Source organism: Ictidomys tridecemlineatus, chromosome 7 (assembly GCF_052094955.1).
Source record: "Ictidomys tridecemlineatus isolate mIctTri1 chromosome 7, mIctTri1.hap1, whole genome shotgun sequence".
NCBI lineage: Eukaryota > Metazoa > Chordata > Mammalia > Rodentia > Sciuridae > Ictidomys > Ictidomys tridecemlineatus.
In genome coordinates this window covers 72132788-72151131 of record NC_135483.1, presented here as the reverse complement: position 1 = coordinate 72151131, position 18344 = coordinate 72132788, and the positions used below count along the sequence as shown (strand labels likewise).

General features: G+C 37.9%; 1 protein-coding gene across 7 annotated transcripts in view; it reads right to left on the bottom strand.

The window, feature by feature from the left end:
• Plag1 (PLAG1 zinc finger) overlaps positions 1-18344 on the bottom strand; it is a 45352-nt gene that overhangs the window by 19176 nt on the left and 7832 nt on the right. Inside the window, exon 2 of one of the 7 annotated variants that reach the window (XM_078017155.1) lies at positions 16975-17034. The exons of the other annotated variants lie outside the window; for them this stretch is intronic. The gene's annotated coding sequence lies outside the window, so the exon portion shown is untranslated. The remainder of the gene's footprint in view (positions 1-16974; positions 17035-18344) is intronic. 7 annotated transcript variants of the gene reach the window in all.

The window sequence follows — 18344 nt, the reverse complement described above, 5'->3', positions numbered from 1 at the left end:
CCAGGCCAGCCTCAGCAATTTTGAGATGCCCTAAGCAAGTTAGTGAGACCCTGTCTCAAAATAAAAAATAAAAAAAGGACTAAGCATACAGTTCAGTGGTAAATCACCCCTAGGTGAAATCCCCAGCACAGCTCCTACCCCCAAAAGAAGAAAAAACAGGGAAAGAAAAATTGTGTGTGTGTCTGGGGCGGGGGGTGGCTAATAGCCAGAAGAACTCAAGGGTTAGAACTGCAGATTATGGTAGACTCTAAGATGACTGTCTGGCTGCAGTGCAGTTCAGTGTAGTTTATAGATTTTTATAAGGATTCAAATGAGTGAAGTGCCCTGAAGCCCCAATGGTTTGGGCATCTTGCAGTTGTGTACTCAGGGTAAGAAGTAGGCAGTTATAAAACATTACCTTGATAATTCATTTCTAAAAATTAAAGCAAAAAATGAGAATAAATTTAAAACAAAGATGTTCAAATTTTAAGAATAAAATTGGTAATAACTAATAAAAGGGGTAAAATATATCTATATGATAGAAGAACTATGTAGCTATTAAATATCATGCAGTTTAAGATTATTTAATTACATAGAAAAGAGCAGTTAAAGAATATTGAATAGTATTTAATATGGGAAAACATATAATGTTAAAATTTCAAAAAAAAAAGTAGGACACAGCATTAAGCACATACACTGCAATCCTAATTTTGTGACATATGCTAGCCCTTTTCTCATTGTAATTACCTTTAAATGTACACAGGCAAGTTATAAATATAACATAGGTAAGATATAGGCTTTATACTTTTCTGTATTATATAAATGCCTTACTTTTATAACTAAAAATTATTTTACCAAAAAATGTTTTTAACAAATGTTGCTGGAAAAGTTTGATGTATACATACCAAGAAATGGACCTGGAGCCACATCTCACACCACATACAAAGCTTAAGTCTACATCAGCACAGACTTAAGTAAAAAAGCCAAACTATAAACTTTCTAGAAGAAAACACTGGAAAAATCTCTGGGACAGTCAGTCAAAAATTCTTTGGTTACAACACCAAAAGCACAACCCATAAGTTAAAAATTAATAAACTGGATTTCACCAAAATTTAAAACTACTCTTCAAAAGACCCTGTTAAGAGAATAAAAAGACAAACCACTAAGACTACAACAAAACTTTTACAAAGTGTATATCTGATGAAGAACCTGCATCTAGAATATATAAAGAACATTCAAAACTTAACAGTAAGAAAACAACTCCCCTTAAAAAGGAGTCAATGATTTGAATAGACATTTTACCCATGAATACATATGAATGGCAAAAAACATATGAAAAGATGTGTATCATCATTGGTCATTAGGGAAATGCAAATTAATATCACAATAAAATCTTTTTGTGGTTCAGCATGATTTAGTTTTTATGCCATCATGTGCCTACCTCAAATCTTGTTACACTGCTGGCTGGCACATTATACATCAGATTTAAACAAACAAAAACTTATAAAAATCACAATGAGACAATGCTATCCACTCACTCAAATGACCAAAATTAAAAAGACTGAACATCTGACCATATCAACTCCTGTTGAAGATGTGAAGCAAGTGGAATTCTTATCCATCACTGATGATAGGGTAACAACAGTATAATTCCATTGGAAAACAGTTTGGTGATTTTTACAAAAGTTAAACATGGGCCTATCATATAACAGTCATTTCATATCTGTGTATTTACTCAAGAGACATAAAAACACACATCTTCACAAAGACTTGTATATGCATAGTCACAGTTTTGTTTATAAAAGTCAAAACTAGATATGACCCAAATGTTCATAAATTTGTGAATGGATAAACAAGTTGTAGTAAATTCAAGTAATGGGCTACTAAATGGGCAATAAAAAGGAAGGAACAATTGATACATGCACTAACATGGATAAACCTCAAAATAATTATGCTTAGTGAAATAATCCAGGTGAGAAAAGAATATATAATGTGTAATTCCATTTATATGAATGTGTAGGAAGTGCAAAACATATGATAGTGACAGGAAGTAAATCTGTGGCTATCTGGAGACAGGAGGTAAGATAAGAGCTAGGACAGGGAAGGACCATTTAAAAACAGGCATGAGTAAACTCTTGGGAATGATGGATATGCTCACTATGTTGACTGTGGTGATGGTTTTAGGGATGTATATGTATGGTCCAAGTAGATTCAGTGTCCATATCACACAAGTACAATTTATAAAATATCAATTATATCTCAGTAAAGCCATGGAAAACAAAAAATGGCAAGGCTTTCATATTGGAAAAACAAAATTAACAAGGATAAGAAAAACTTTCACAGGAATTTACTAAAATATGAAAAGAAAACTTTCTGTAAACTATTAAACTAAAATCCTTTATAAGGACAATGACTGGAAAAGACCAAAATCTCTCCTCCCCATTCAAAGGTGGTTGGGGGTTAGGATGTGAGGAATAGAGGCTTAAATATGAGTAACCTTCAGTCCTTACTAGGAAGGATATATATCTAGGCAGTTTTTAGGGCCACATTCTCAGCTGTTGAACTTGGAGGAAGCCAGTGCAGTTCACCTGTTGCTTACGAACTGGCATATCACACTACATGATTTAAAGGCTCCAGGAATACACTCTAACTGGAACTGAGATCTACAGATAAATAGTTCTGGGATAAGTTTCATTTATCAAATACCAAAGGAACTACCAACTGAAATGTCTGCATTCAACCTTCATAGAGCACCTTTAAATATAGAAGGTCTTTTATTTAACAATGGTTCAATTTATGATTTCTTAACTTTGCAACATTGTGAAAACAACCCACACGGCTCTTCTAATTTTACTTTCTGTGCAGTATTCAATAAATTATATGAAATATTCAGTGTTTTAATATAAAATTGATTTTGTGTTAAGAGATTTCTAACTGTAGGCTAATACAAGTACTCTGAGCGCATTTAAAGTAGGACAGGTTAAGCTAAGGTGTTCCAAAGGTTAGGTGTATTAGATTTTCAACTTATAGTATCTTTAACTTATGATGGGTTTATTGGAATGTAACTCCAATGTAAGTTGAGAAGCATCTCCATATTCATTAGCAGTAGCTTAGAAAACAAGAAGCACCATGATAATTAGGAGGCTTACATCTGATTAATAAAATAAGAAAGTTAACTCTAGAACCTAGATAAAAGAATAAGTGCTGGTTAAGCATGAGCAGGTATTCCAGGTAGGGGAGTCTAACTATATGATGGGCCTGGGTAGCTTTAGGAGATTCACTATTTTGGGAGCAAATTTTAAGAGACACAGACTGAAGATGGGTGAAGGAATCATGTTACTAGGGACTGAAACTTCTAAAATTATTCTGATAATTTATAAATTGTCCTCAAGGTAGGTGCATGTACAACTTGCTCTTCCTACGCCCAGACTACTGTCCCTTTTTTCAGATTATTTAGAACATATCCAATCTTTGTGTGCCTCTGCTGTTTTCTGAAACAGAATTAGTGGTGATCTTTCAAATTCTATTTAGGTTATTATTTTTTAAAAAGAAATTGTGAGCTTCTAAATTATACACTCACTTAGACCTATGCAGAATTTGCTGATAGATAATTAACAAAAAGGGGTTCAAACCATCAGTATGAATTGTTGGGTTCCTCTCTCTTGAAGCATCATCCCACCCTTCTCCACTGCCTGATAATTTCTTGGTTTGCCTCCAACTCTGGGCCCTTTCCTACTGTGACCAGGGACATGTTACAGAGAGATCTTTTCATAATCTCAGGCAGTACAGTTTTAGAAGTCATCTTTAAACGACTCCTTTAAAACTTACTGGAAGAAGGTCTCAAAACATCTTTGCCCAGAAGCAGAGCAAAAGCAGTGAGTGAAGAGGAACAGTAGTGGAGAGGCAGGCTGGCCTTTGAGACTCAGAACTGGATCTGACTCCTGTCTGACCCTCACAATCAGTTTAACTCTGGACAATTTACTAAACCTCTCTTCAGCATTTTCCTCTGAAGGATGGGAATACTTACCTTGTAGTACCATGAGAACCAAGTGAGGTAGGTAAACAAAGTGATGTATTATAAAATCTCTAGTATGGTTTTGAAGGCTCTAAAAATGCAAAACTTTTATGTTCACTGTTACTCAGAAATAAGTGCTGCTCCAAAATGCCCTAATGTGGACTTGAAAAAATAAGCAGCAGTTCCCCCCACCCCTGGCATGGGCTCTTACATGGAATCTTAGTCAAGGGAAAGACAAACCAGAACACCCCACATTAAAAGTGATTATGTGGTGAAGTGCATACTTTTGATCTTCTCTGTAACATAGGCATGGAATATCTCAAGTTCTATGATAGTCATCTTCATAGACCCAAATCACAGCTTAAATAAAACCAATTCATACGCGCAGCTGGCAGTCATTTTTTGAGTTAAACTGAATGGTAATTGAGGTAATATGTGATAAGTCCATTAAATGATGGACAAACCCTTTATTTTTGAGCTTAACTGTGGTTGGTAAAAGATTATAACAGACTTATAACTGTGAAAATATAATTACAAAAAAATCAAGAAAAAACTATCTATCTATCTATATATATATATCTAGGAACCAAAATTCCACACTTTGAATTCTGCAACATGAGAATTTCTCTTTTGCATAACCTCTCAAATTAATTCCCAGCTTCAGCCTTCTGAAACTGAAGCAAGGGTTGGCAAGAGGATATGGAAGAGAATCCCATCATGTACAGACAAGATGGTGGAGGGATTAGGCATGGATGGAAGGCACAGGGAAGAGACCAGGTTCAAAACTCGAAAAAATATTAAAATGAATATTTAGCTAAGACTCCTATCACAAAGAAGGCTGTTCTGCTAGGCAGTAAGTTCTCATAGTTTTAATACAAGGTATGATACTTGATGTTTCTATATTGTTATGCTTCTTTTATTTTTATACTCTTGTTTATTCCTTGCAGAAGAAATGTTTTGAAGGCAGATGTAATTTTAACTGAGTAAATTTACATTAGATTCACCTTGTCAAATATTTAGTACCAACACAGTGAATGTCAAATTTATCCAGAGGTACCTGTCACAATGTTGGACTTGCTTTATCTGCTTTAATCAATTTTACTGGCATTAATTATAAAGGAATGAATGATAGATGTACTTTCCCATGTATTTACCTGTGCAATATTGGACATAATTTTTGACATTCTGAACCTCACTTGATTAACTGGATAAATGGGAAACAGGATAGAAGACCAGATAAACATGACTAAAACAAAATTAGTCACTGATATATGCTGACTAGTTGAGTTTTTTTTGCTTACTGAACTGAAACTCATTTGGATAATATAAAACTATAAATTGATCTCTGCTGGGGAAGAAGGAAAAGATGACTTCAGAAGTAACAAGAAATAGCACAGAAACTCTTGGTTCTATCTGTAATATCATCAGTTGGTTGCTGGTGAAGGCTGCAGAATATTAGTCCACCAGAGCAGGATCTTGCCTTTTATTGCCCATTTCTGTATGCCTAATACCTAGAGCATGGAAGCTCATAGATACTCAAATATTTTTTGCATAAATAGAAGGAAAAAAAAGAAGAATGGGGATTTCCATACTGCTGGTCAATTGGATCCATGGAAGAAAAAAGTTCCTCGACTGACAGAATGCTTTAAGTTTGAAAATTCTCTTGGATTTTCCTTGAGTACCCAGCTATCAAGATCACATTGTTTTCTTTCTTGGTTTGGCCCATTCTCAACAGATACCAGCAGGCTGCAATCACTGTGCCATCTTGTGGTCGGATCTAGAAAGTTCGTCTTCCTCAACAGACCACAGTCCCTCTACCTGTACAGAGAGGTGTCAGGAATGAGCTATAAGAGCAGACTTACCGGTTTAAAAAAAAAAAAAAAACTCAATCATTTAATTTAACTATCAAGATATAATGCAGAACACAAAGATTAATTAGTCAGCAGTTCTACAAAAAGGAGCTTAGAGTCTCTTAGGGGAAGTATCCCAAAAGATGTTTATAATTGATAATTATTGATAACATAAAATAGAAAGGTAGAAAATGCCAGAGAATAAATATAGATTATGTACAATGAAAATATACAGAAACAAAAGATTCTTCCAAGCTTTGGAGGAGGGAGTTTGAAAAGGAAGAACCAAATGAACTGAGTAGGAGGTAGGATGTGGACCTGTGCTTGTGAGGTTGAGAGGCAGGCAGTGCATCCCAGAGAGGGGGAGAAGCAGAGCAGGGCAGGGCCTGGGGAATATGTAGACTAGGGTAGAAATGGTTAGGCCTCCCTTGATTGGAGCCATGGTATCTTATGAAAGGAGTGGGCATGAGGCTGTAAGAAAAGCCTAGCTGGGAGCAAGAGCTATGATAGGGCCACTGGCTTCAACAGTAGAAGGGATAGGTTAAGCTCTGCTGTGTTTATGAAATCAATCTGGTCTTGGGATTATAGGGTCACATGGACTAGCTCTGTGGTCTTGGGAAAATAACTTACTCTTTTTTAACACTTCAGTTTTCTTAGTTGAAAAGTGGGGTAATCAAACCCTATTGAGCTGTTGTATGCAATTAATTAAATCATGTATAAAGCATGTATCACAGTGAGCTGCATTCAGTAAGAATTTTACTAATGATAAGTAACAGCCTTATGATATAGATCTTGAATAGAATCTTACTTAACTCTCCAGTGAAGGTTTTAAAGATCAGTTAAACACTGGAGGTGAAGGGAGTCTGTGGTAGAGATGCAGAACACCACAGGAGAATGGGGAAAGAGCCAGGAGAGGAGGAAAGGAGAAACTCTACCACTCAGAATGGATGGAAGATGGAGCCTAGCAGAAAGGTGGAAAGTCCACTGAGCAGGAGGAAAACCAGAGAAGGTGTCCTCCCACAGAAGCAAAAAGAAGAGAATGTTTCAAGGGAGCAGCAGTCAAGATAGACAGACCCTGCTTCCTTTTGTTTTAGTTACACATAAGCTTTCGATAATCTTGGAAAGAACTGTTTCAGGGGAACCAGATTGGAGCCCTGACGTTGAAGGCATACCACCAGTGAAATCTGATGCACTAAGCATTCCTCACTATTGGGAGAGAAAGATGTGGAAAGAACAGAGCTGTCGCTATTTTTTGTTCTTTAAAAGATGGCGGAACTTTGACATGTTTAAATGTTAACAGGAAGGATCAGGTGGAGATAGAAAGTCAAAGAAAAGGATTCACATTACCTAACAATTTACTTTTTTTTAAAAAAAGGATTCAAATTAGCACCTCAACTCTCTGAGGGATGCCACTGAGACATCCAAAGTATTAGGACCATTCAGAAGCCAATCAGAACACAAGGAGAGAGGAGTTGTGTGAAGATGCTGAAGCAAAAACTGGGCCTAGCACAGAAGGAAGACTCAGTAATCAATTCACTTCAAAGAGGAAAAGACACCTAAGTACAGTTCAAGGATAAACAGGTGGTGATACAGTGGACAAACAGGTAGCATATTCCAATAGAGGCAAGGGCAGGCATGTATAGCCGACTAAGGAGCTGGAGGACCTCAGGAATGTGGTACTGTCGGGGGAAGGGAAGGCAAGCTTGAGAGACAGAATTGTAGAGCATAAAGGGTCAAACCTTGACAGGCCCTGGATGCACGATACTTTCTAGGAGTGTGCCAGAACTAATGCTGATACATGGTACTTCACCCAGTAATGCTTGAACAATGGTTTCCAGTCATCTGGTGGTCCCAGCAAAGAAAAGGTCAGGGGAAAGAATTCTTCTGGGATGGGGAATAGAAAGGCAGGAATACAGAGTGGTTGATGGAGCAGACTGTCCTAGAGCACCAGCCGGAGCCAGCTTGGTGGCAGGGAGCAAGTGAGACCAGAGGGAACCCACAGAGCAAGAGAAAAGGAGGAATAAATTCTGGTGAGAGAGATGCAGGAATCAGCAGGAGCAAAGGTAAAAAATATGAAGCTGTGGTTAGCAAGGACCATTTGAGGATTCAAATTCAGAGGGTTCGTGAAGCAGGGCTAAGCAATGATGGTACACTGCGAAGTATTATGTGAATGCAAGGAATTTTTAGTATGTACTTTATTTCAGAGCATCTTGATTGACTTCTGAATGGTCCTAATACTTTGGATGTTTCAACTAACATCCTTCCAATAGTTTAGGTGCTAATTGAATCCTTATTTTTTTAAAAAAATATCTTTATTTTTACGTGGTGCTGAGGATCGAACCCAGTGCCTCCCACATGTTTGGCAAGTGCTCTACCACTGAGCTACAACCCCAACTCAGATTATCATTTTTTTAAAGTAAATTGTTGGGCAATGTGAATAATTCCTCCCTTAATTTATCCACTTTGCATATTCTGCGTAATTCAGTTGGCAGGTGTCCCCACCCCCAACATAAACTTGTAGTACTAATACACAATAGCAATATCAGTGATCTAAAACATAGTGGGGCTAACAAATAGAAGAAATATAGACTCTGAACAGCCAAAGTAGATCTTACAAATCCACATATATCGTGCGTTTATTACTGAGGCACAAACCATGAGCTATTAGCACCAGTCCTTCCAGCAAAATAGTTAAGTTCTATTATTGAAATTTTTTCTACAGGGAAGACTATCAACTCCAGAACAAAGGCAATTGTAATGATGGAAGCAAGAGATGACTACAAAGAAGGCAAAACTAAAAAGATAAAAATATGTAAGAGAAATAAAAAAGTATAGACACTGGCAATATTTAAGCGACTGTGACCCACATTGGGGAAGGTTAAGAAATGGGCACACTCCTACGTACTACCAGTGACCACAAGTCTTTTCTAGAGTCATATTAGCCATACAATTGGCATGCCAAAGAAGAACTGGGCATTTATCTTTATGTCCACTCATTTTATACCTAAGAATTCAACATAAGAAAATAATCTGAGATGCACATAAAGATTTATACACAAGGTGCTTATCACTGCATTGTTTAAAGATTGGAAACTAATGACATGGCCAATGACTGGGAGAAAACTACATAATCTGATGCTTATTCACAAAACAATCTAGCTTGTGAGAAATCCACACAAATAACACATAAGTACATGGGAAAATAACCTTTATATGATGCTAGGTTTTAACAAATAGAATACAAAAGAAAGAAAACCCCAGTTTTTAAAAAAATATTTTTTAGTTGTTAATGGACCTTTATTTTTTATATGCTGTGCCGACAATCAAACCCAGTGCCTCATACATGGTAGGCAAGCCCTCTACTACTGAGCCAACACCCCAGCCCCTCCCATTCAGTTTTAAAGAAAAAAAAAAAAAAGGAAATATCTGTTAGTAATCAATGTGTGTTTTCTGAGGGGAACCCAAATACCACTTCAGGAATAAGATTCCATTTAGGTATTTTTGCTATGTATATGCTATGCTATCCTGATTGCTTATGACACTTACTTCGGTATTTACTTCTTTGACATTCAATTTTTTTAACTCTGCATTCTGGAAGAATATATTTGGAAGCAAAAAAGTAGAGCAAACTTATAGAACAAACAGGGGTTATTGGAACACGTCAAAAGTACAACAGAGATATGATAAGCAAAATCCAAACTTATAGCAACTGCTATAGGATAAAAATAAGAACAAAACAAAACAAGCATTTCTTTGACTTTTTCTTTTTTTCTCAACAGTGTTAGGGATAGAACCCAGGGGCCTCACAAATGCTAAGTAAGTACTCTACCACTCATCCAAATGGCCAGCCCTTCAACAAAGAAAAGCAAAATCTGTGGGCTAAAAATCAACTAAATCTATCTATGGTCCTTAAGGGATCTGAATCATACTGTTATGGTTCCTATGTGCTGTCCCCCAAAAGCTCACGTGCGAGACAATACAAGAAGGTTTAGAGGAGAAATGATTGGGTCATAGCCTTAACCTAACCAGTGAATTGATCCCTGATGGGATTTACAGAGTAGTAAATGGAGACAGGATGGGGTGTGACTGGAGGAAGTGGTTCTTTGAGGGCATGGCTATGGGGTATATATTTTTGTATCTGGAGAATGGATTCTCTCTCTGCCTCCTGATCATAATGTGAGCTGCTTCCCTCTGCCACACTCCTCCACCATGATGTCCTGCCTCACCTCAAACCCTGAGGAATAGAGCCTGCCTTCTATGGACTAAGACCTCTGAAACAATGAGCCCTCAAATAAAATTTTCCTCCTTTAAAATTGTTCTGGTCAGATGATTTAGTGACAGCAGCAAAAAAGCAGACTAAAATACATGAAAATTGGTAAAAAAAACAAACAAACAAAAAAAACTTTTTGAAAGACACCATGGAGATGTGAACACTAAGTTGATACCTGATGATATTAAGGACTATTTTTTTGGAATGTAAAACCTGTGTTGTGATTTTACCTTTAAAAAGTGTTTTCACATTTTGGAAACACTAAAACCTATATACAAATGATAGAACAACTTTACATCAAAATAGTCCACAGGCCAAGCACAGTGGCCAATTCCTATAATCCCATCAACTCTGAAGATTGAGGCAGGAGGATCACAAAGTCAAGGCCAGCCTTGGCAACTTAGCAAGCGTCTGTTTCAAATTAAAAAATAAAAAGGTCTGGAGAGCTAGCTTAGTGGTAGAGTGTTCCTGGGATGATATTCCAGTACCACAAAAAAATAAATAAAATAAATAAATAAATAAATATAGTAATAAATTTAAAAGTTCATAGGAGAGGGCATACACATGGGTAGGGCATGGTCAAAACAAGTTGCTAAGGTGATGAATATCAAAATTGGGTCTGGTATGAGGACTCACTCTCCTGCTGTCCCTACTTTTGTATATCTTTAAAATATTATATAAAAAAGTTAAAATTATCTCTAATGGCAGCATGCCATTGAATGATAAACCTAGTAAGTAGAAATGTGTTACAAACTCAGAAGGATCTTGATAAAAGCTGGCTGACAGTGACATAGACAGAAATGATTTACATATAGGATATGGCACAACTTCTGGAAACTAAGGAATATACACGATTATTTTTGAAACTTTAACCTTGACATAAAGGTCACAGGCAAGTAAGCAATATTCCACTCTACTGAAATGAAACATTGATTTCTTTGAGTTCCAGACTGATGTCCAAGAATCACAATAACAAGTAATTAGTAGTCATGGCCTTTCAATATATAAAGGAGCTGTCCTAGACTGCAGGATGACTTGAGTAGGCAATGGGTACACTGTAGAGGAGGGACCTGAATCTTGTAGCAGGAAGATTAAAAACCAGAGAAAGCATCTGCTGAACTTGGCAGTGGTACTGGGTACATGCATGTGTGCATCGACACGTGTGTGTGCATGTGTTATCAAGAGGCCTCTACCAAATGGGACCCTGGCCAAAACTGCTGCAGTGGAGTGGTGATGTGGAAACCTGAATTTGTGTGGTTTGGCAAAGGAGGCCAGGATGTGATGGCCTATAGGAGAAATGCCAGATAGAGATGGCTAAGCAAAGGCTGTGAACCATCATGGTCTGAGAATGCTGAACACTGTCACTGGCTGAAGAGAGGAGGCCCATGGGGCCAAATACAATCCCATATTCAATGGGATAGGGAGAGAGATGATGATCCTTGGAAAGGCAAGAAGAGCTTCTCTAAAGCCAAGACGGAGAGTGGCTAGAGTACAAATGAAGTTCAACCATAGTACATGTCTTAGGATTTTAGGGAGCTGATAGAAGGATTTAATGGCATCACTATGTGGAGGTGCCCTGAACAGTAAGCATGGAACAAGCACTTCATCAGTCAGGTAACACTACTGTTCTAGAGAAGGGAGGTTACTGCCTAGCTCATCAGATCAGTAACCTCCTGTCTTCACAGAAGTCAACCAGACTCCTTGTCCAGTCAGGGAGAATAAGCAGGGGAGGTGGCCAAGGAGGCTGGGGCCAGATGATGGAGCCAGTATCAGGGCCTGATGGAGGATGTAGGTGGGCAGAGACACTCGAGAAGTGTGCACTCAGCACCTGCAGCCAGTGCTGAGCAGGTTGCCCTGCTGAACAAATTTAGTTCAGCTCCGAGTAGGTAGGAAGCCTGCAAGGTCTAGTTTCCTTGGAAAATGGGAGGTAAGAGAAAGCCAGAGGGAGCCAGTTCAATCCCAAAGGCTCTGGGTGATAAGACCCCAAATCATCAATGTGAGTCTCTTCTTTCAGCAGTCTCTGCTTTCGTCTTGTAAAACTTTCTGAATGCTGATGGTGTGCAGGTGAGGGTGACATAAAGATAAATAAGACCAACTCCCAATACACCTTTGTTGTAAGGTAGGGCAGGCTCACTGCCATCACAAAGGTACCCCAGGAGGGCTCTGGGAGCATAGAAGCACCATGAATTGGCCTGAAAAGATGCTGCCTGGAGAGATGTGGGGGAAAAAAAAAGGCTCTGGGGGGTCAAAAGCATGGTGGGTTACTGTTTCCAGTAATACCTACTGTGCTGGCTAAACCAAAGGTTTCTTAAATCTATTTTTACTGTCTACTTACAACATGGATGTGGTTCACAAAGCACTTAGGAAAAGAATCTTCCAGATGAGTGTATGACACCTACACTACTACTACACTAGGGTAACAGGAATGTAGTATGAACTTCTGTCTGGAGATCTGTGACTGGATAAGGACAGGCTAGAGCTCAGGGTGTCTTCAGCACCCTAATGCTGACTTCCATTTATGGCTGTCCCTCTCTGGGAAAATCCAGTAAGGTGTGAGAACACATCATTTCCAGGAACTGAACAGTACACTGTCAGCTTCTCCCAGCCCAGTCATTGGGGCAGTGATGAAAGTACCAAAGTCACAGATGAGCTGCGTGTGCCTCTCTGGGCATCTCCTCTTAATGCCTGTTGTTTACTATTCTTTGCTTGGTCCACTTCTCTCCTCCTCTGTGGGGGGAGGGGACCTGCCTTTTGTGTTTGCCTCTCTTTCCCCTCCTGGCATATGTACATGCATGTGCATTTTCCTCTATGAATTTCCATCCCCTCATCTAAATGCATCTCTGTGTGTGTGTGTGTGTGTGTGTGTGTGTCTCTGTGTGTGTGTGCGCACATGCCAACTCCCTTCTGAATACTCTTATCTGTTGACTTGCTTCCCACCTTGGGGTATGTGCAGTACCCCCAGCTTCCTTGCATGTGTGTGCACACCTCCCTCTTCCCCTCTGGGTCTGTGTATGTCCAACTCCTAGGCCCCATCACACTGATGTGTTTGGGTCCCTCTTCCTCTCTGTGAGTCTCTCTCCTACTGAGGGCATGTCCGTTTCTTTCCTCCCACTCTGGGGGTGTCTCTTTTCCACATCTGGATTTTTCATGTGTACAGGCCCTTCTGGGATGAGTCTCTCCCCAGTCAGTGTTTAGTCAGCACAGTCAGTGTTTCTCTTCCCCTCACCAGCAGGAGTGTGTCTCCCCTCATATCTTGGTGTGAGAGTAATTCTCTGACCTGCCCAAACTGGAACATGCCTCTCTTGCCCATCTTCTACCTTCTAAACCTGTGTCACACTCTCCCCTTTGACCAGGTGTGTTTTCTCCTTTGGAGACCCTATGGGTAGGAGAAAGATCCAGAGTCATTTGTGCGTCTCTTTCCCCTCTATGGGTATGAGCTCAGTGTGCATCCTGTCCTCTCTGAGTCTTCCTCTCCTGGACTGAGGGAGCAGGCCAGGCCTCCTGAAGGTGAAAAGGGGAAGAGGGTGAGGGAAGGTTGTGTGAGAGATCATTAGTCTCAGGGAGCTGCTTTCAAAGGTGCTATGATGCCTTCCAGGTGCTAGGATCCTGTAGACCCAGGCAGAAGATAACAGGATGAGGATAAGGATAGAGGAGACAGCCTGTCTGCAGAAGGCAACCCATGCTCTGCTTTGGAGCACCAATGAACTATGTGCTGACAGTCATCACAGAGAACACAGGACATCCTGCGGGGAAGTTCTCTGGCTGGTCCCCACCCTCACCTGCTCCCTGTCTCCAGGATGCCGAGTCCACCTATACCATGCCAGGGCCACTGTCTAGAAGCATTCCCCCAGATTTTTCCTGAGATTATGCTCCTTCTCATCACTCAAGTTTTTACACAAAAGTTCCTTTATCAGGAGATCTTCCTGTACACTGTCTCAAAGGTCCCTTTTCCCCAGGCCCCCAACACTCTTTACCCCTGTATTCCTACTTACTGTCTTTCTACCATCTGCCACAATCAGAGAGGACCCTGCTGACTGCCTCCTTTCCTCAGTGAGAGCATAAGGCTTACTTAGTGCCTGACTTGTGGCAAGCACTTTGAAGATTCTGCTTAAAGCCTAAGAGAAGGGAGGAAAGGTTTCCTGCATGTAGAGAATTGTGATGTAAAGAGGAAAAGAATAATGGAGAATTGAGAAAAGAGATGGAGGCTTTATTAGCAGGAAGCTGCAAGTCATAGGACAGGGAATCAAGGCTCAGGAAGTGGAAAAGATTTTACAAATCTTGAGAAATGCCAACAAATTGGTGATTCAGAAGAGGTGGAAGAAGAAAACTGCAAAGAAAGTACCACAGAACAGCAGGAGTTTGTAGAGCTGTGGAATATTACAGAACAGCCACGTGGAGGTAAAAAGTAAAACACGACACCAGATTTGATGCCTGGGGGCTACTGATGGGTATCTGACGGGTGTTTCATTTAAACCAGGCCATCCTAGGCCTCAATTTATTCTGAATTTTAAGTCAACTTAATTTTCCTAATCCATTCTCCCTGCTCAATGCCTTCTACAGTACATAGTGCAAACTCCTCCAGGTAGTGGTCAGGCCTCAGCACACCTTTCTATCAACTTCCCTTGCACCGCTGCCTCACAAGCCATCCTCTCCAGTCTGACTGGTCTTGGTGGGCACGGGAAAAAGGCACATTGTGTCCTCTTAAATCTCTGCTGAAGCCATTTCTTTCACCTGAATGTCATCCTCTCTTCTTTCTTCCTATTTCTCACTTAAGCCTTCTTTAAAGCCCATCTCAAGTTCTACTTCTCCCTCCCTCCAATACCTATTGTTTTCACTCTGTATCATTCATTAGGCATTTTTAAATACACTGCTTTGTGATCTTTTGTAAATTAATTAGGCATTTTAAAAAGGAAAAAGGAGAAGGCAAATGTAAGTATCTTAAGAATGGCACAGGGCACTCTTACCACTTCTGGTTCCTACTCAGCACAAGAATGAAGTTTTAATCAATGGGAGGAAAACAAACATAAATCACATTCTCTCATTGTAGAAGGTATTAATGGTTGATAACTGATGACTAATCACTCAAAGTAGCAACATGAGTCTAAGAGTTGGGCAAAGGCAAGAAACTAAGCATCTTGTATTTATATTTTATTTTTTAAAAATATTTATTTTTTTTTAGTTGTAGATGGACACAATACTTTTATTTTATTTATTTTTATGTGGTGCTGAGGATTGAACCCAGGGCTCACACATACTAGGCAAGCACTATACCACTGAGCCACAACCCCAGCCCTGTATTTATATTTTAAATCACAGTGTAAAATCTTGTGATTTTAGACAAATCTTTTATATTGTTTTATTTACCAAAATAAGTTTAGCAGGCTCTCTCTCTCTGGAGATGGACCATATTATCCCTTGAATGTGTACTTGCTTTCCTAAATAAATCTCTGTGTCTCTGGGGAAGGAAACACACACATCTATCTCACATCTAGTCTTACCTTAAGGTTACTAAAAAGAACAAAAAATAAAATAAAATGAAGCAGGCAATTTTTAAAGTTTTTTAAATTTCTCCAGGCAATAATACTCCTATCCTGAATCAATATTTAATCACATTTCCCATGTTGATTTTTTTTTTTGAAAGTGGTATTTCTGTGTGTTGTGGGGAAGAAAGAGAGAAATCCCTAATCCCCCAAACCTATGGAGAGAATTATATGAATAACAAAAAGAGATCTTGAACTTGGAGTTTTATAGTCATAGGGACAATACTGTGTTCTGTATTGAATTCTTTTCAACTCTGCTGGGCAGGAAGATCAACAGTGGCATTTTTATCTTAGAAGCCTAACACCTAAAATTAAACCAAACTAAGCAATACTTTCAATTGTCACCATATAGAATTACATTGTTTATTGAACTAAAACCATTCACAAATTTAGAAATGTGGACTCATTCTAAAATCAGAGTCAAAAATGACTTTTCTAATAGTTTGTTTTAAAGCAAAAATTAATAAAACTGTGCAAATCACATTAAAAGCTAAACCTAGTATATGTACTTTACACAGGCAGAGTTAAATCAATAAAACTGAGATCCTTACTATAAAAAAAAAGTTTGGATTTATATCTCTAAAAACCTCCTTTAACTTAGAAAGTTTGTAAATTTCCCCCCAACTCCTTATGTGTAGCTTAAAAATAAGTAGACACACAGTACTTCCTAACTTGAGCTACTTATTCAATGTAAAATTTATGCTTGAAAATTTTATTTCTGTAGCTTTAAAAATATAATAACCTAAATATGCACATAATTTAGCTTTATACTAACAAATCAATTTATAATAATTAGCTTCTATGGACCATCCACTCTAACGATTGTAAAAAGTAAAAATTCCAATTTCTGAAATCATTCATGTTTCTTGCATATGCATTATGACCGCACTTCCTATCTTACTGTTTGCTGTGAAAAAGAAATGAGACAATATAGGTAAAAACAAAGACTGTGATCCAGGCAAAGTATTTCATGGCTGGAACACAGTATTAATACTCAAAATATTTTGGGTGATATAATTTAAAAGTCATGTTGGCTAGTGATTCGGGAATAATTTAACCAATCAAGCTAAGTTTCTTTTTCTTTTAAGCAGAAACAGTCTCTTTTTTTGTGCTCATTTTTGGTTTTGTTTTCACTACAGAGAACTTTTAACTAAAACTTGGCTATATTAAAAAAATGTTGTACTATACCTCTCGTCTTTAATTAAGGACCAGAACCTCTGCTTCCTTATTTGACCAATTTCAAGATAGATTAAAAAAAAAAAGCTTGTCCAATTCTACTTTATTTTAGTGAAATGACAGATGAAACAGAAAGGTATTTACCTTTAAACATGTCCAAATTTCACTTCTGGCAGTTGAATACCATACTTCTGAACTGTGTAACTTAAAAAAAATCTAGGTTTAACATAGCATTAAACACAGAAACAGAATACACCACAAAGCCTTTTATGTTAATCTCAATACACATGCTCACTTTCCAGGAGTGGTTTTGGGATGTTATCGCTTGATAATAAAGCACAGAAAAGAAGTGCATGTAGTAGAGGCGCTGCCAAACACAGGGTGGCAGCACTGAGAACAAAACAGAGCCAAACAGCAACAACACTTGGGATGGCCAATGGAAGCACACAAGTGTGTGTGCCTGAAATCTGATTAGAAAAAAAGTTCTTAGACACACGGGTGTTTTGGTTTTAATTAAGAAATTCCTTTTAATTCTGGCAGAGGTATCATGCATTGTAGAAAAGCTATTATGAGTCAGCCTCTGAATGGGATCAATTGCACTTCTCTCATAACAAACTGCTTTTTCTTCCTCTTCCTGCACTCACCAATAAAAGATGAACTGAGTATGATTAAATTTAAGCATCACATCAGACCCAATGTTTAAGTTGAGCAATTGCATCTCTAGTATATATTTAAAAATATAACCCAAACTATGATTAAAAGTGCTTCTAAGACAGGAATTTAAGAATAGCCTGATCTTAGGAACAGGAGTACTTTTAAAAAATAAAAAGTAGTTAGAAAGTTAAAGAGTTTTAAAATAAATGTCTGTATTATATTATAATGTCCAAAAGAAGGGCTCTAAAGAAAAACAACTACAATGGTACTTTAAAAAAAAACCTAAAATATCAATGTAAGCATTAAATACTTAATGATTGAAAAATTCAAATACAATATACATTTACCTAATTACTACCCCATTCATCATCATTTTTCTTTGAAAAATACCTAGAATAGTTGATTACACCAAAATCTTGTAAGTAATTTTGGCTATTTGAAAAAAAATATTTTTATTAATTGTCAAAGAAGATGTTGAGGAACTTCTGTAGACTGTCAGACTTTTATATGTATTCACTTTGTTTACAAACTTCTAGGCTTAAAAATAGATTCAGATACAAAAATAACTCTTTTGATTAAAATTCATATACTTTAGTAGTAAATCAAGATACTTGGTTAAATATTTTAAACTTTATTTTATGTGTAATTATATGTACTACTTGATAGTTTTATTTTCATTTCGGCTTAGGTTAACAATTATGGTAATATATTTTTAAATGTGATGTATGCCAAATTATTCCTGATGAATATCTGCCTTTTCTTAAATCTTTTTCTTAGAAGTAAACTGAAGCAAATCACATTAAAAGCTAAACCTAGTATATGTACTTTACAGAGGCAGAGTTAAATCAATTATTTGCATG